The sequence below is a fragment of the Trichechus manatus genome, unplaced genomic scaffold, assembly GCF_000243295.1.
Source record: "Trichechus manatus latirostris isolate Lorelei unplaced genomic scaffold, TriManLat1.0 scaffold00002, whole genome shotgun sequence".
Taxonomy (NCBI): Eukaryota; Metazoa; Chordata; class Mammalia; order Sirenia; family Trichechidae; genus Trichechus; species Trichechus manatus.
This window is the reverse complement of record NW_004443938.1, coordinates 21,813,422-21,815,177: the sequence shown is the minus strand read 5'-3', so window position 1 is coordinate 21,815,177 and position 1,756 is coordinate 21,813,422.

The following is a 1,756-nucleotide window of genomic DNA, read 5'->3' as shown; positions in this document are numbered from 1 at the left end:
CCTGAGGCCGTGGGCGCGCGGGCGCCGGCGGGAACCGCAGCAGCAGAAGGCATAGCCGCCTCCTCGTCGTTCAGGGTGTCCCCGCGCTCTCCGCCCTGACCTGGGGCGCGGCGGCGGCGCGGCGACCTCGGCGTCGATCAGCACCAGGAGAGTGAACAGTGACCGAGGGGCGGGGCGCAGCGAGGCCTGCCCAGCCCGCCCTCTGTGCCCGCCCTCCGCACCGCCCTGCTTCCTGCATCACTGTGTTAGGTTGCGCCGCGCGGGGCGGGCTCCTTCGAGGCGGGAGGAAAGCCCCGGCGGCCCAAAGGAGAGGAACAGCTCCTGGGGCTGCCAAATGCTGAGCCTCGAGAACGGCCGTGCCCTGCGGCCCTGCCCAGCCCGCTACCATGCCAGCTCAGGGCAGGATTTATGTCTGGGCCAACCTGGCTTTATTAACCAGCCAGACCTGCTCGGTGCGACAGCTCACAGGGACCCAGGTAGTTTGAGGGCTCGTGTGACCTCAGGGACTTTTCCTGATGGGCGGGGAGATGCTCAACTGGGAAACTGCAAGACGCTGTCACCAGCCCTCTACCTCCAACATCTTTCATTGTTTCCACATTGTGTTCTCAGGATGTACTTGAGCAGCACTACTGGAGGGGAGCAATGCTGAAGGATGTTTTGTTTATTTAAAAATATGAAAATCAGATTTCCACAAACATAGCTTGAAATCTGAACCCAGCTAATAATGGGGACCTGCCAGGTATCTCTCTACAGTCTGTATTGAACAGGCGTTCAGATTATTTGATCATGTAAAAGCTAGGGGAGTTGTGAGTTTTAACTGAGACAATGTATTTGAAAATACCCAAGCTAGTGGAGCCTACCAACAAAGAGGGGAAGAATACATAATTGGGTAGGAAAAGAGCAGCTTCTGCTATGGTGTTTTTTTATTTCCAGAGCTGGCATTTAGGAGTTCACTACTTGCAGGTCCAAAACAAAGAGTAGTAGGTGGGATTAGAAGGTAAAAATAGAAAAAAAAAGAGAAAAAAAAGTGAAAGAAAAAAATCAGTCCAATGTTTCTTCCCGTTCCGTGGAAGGAAGAAGTTGTAAACTTGTTGAGGGTGTGTATTTTAGTAACTTTGAGGCTTAAAGAAATGGCCTCTTATTCCTAAAGACTATGTCTGGATTGTACCACTGTGGGCTGGAGGTTCTTCCACCTGTGAGATATTTAGACCCACATAGCTGTAGCTGCTTTTAAGATGCTCTTGAAGCAATATAAGGTTTCTTTTTTTGCTGTAGGCCTCGGAGAGCTGGGCAGGCTTTCTATAAGAAACTTTCACTTGTAATGAAAACAGCCACTAAAGGTATCAACAAATCTTCTAAAGGTTAGTTATTGTAATAATTATTAAAAATCAACATGCATAGTAATCTGATATACTAACTAAACAATTGTATATTATTTCAAAATTTGATGAATACTTTTATATGCATGACTTCCTATGGCCTTCACAAAGATTTTGAGGTGGACAAAGTCCCTCACTGGGAAAGTAGAAGAGAAGTCAGTAATGAATGGGACCTAGCTTACATGTTCCATGGGGAAGGGAGCAAAGGGGTACGGGAGGGACAGCATTTCTCAGGGGCAAACATACATTTCCAAACCTTCCAGTACAGCCCAAGATTTCCCCACCTCTGTGGCTTTACAGTCGGGCCTTTTTGAGGTAAATGGAAATGATTTACTGTGTTTACCATTAACAGCGCTTATTTCTGGGGTGTGAGATGG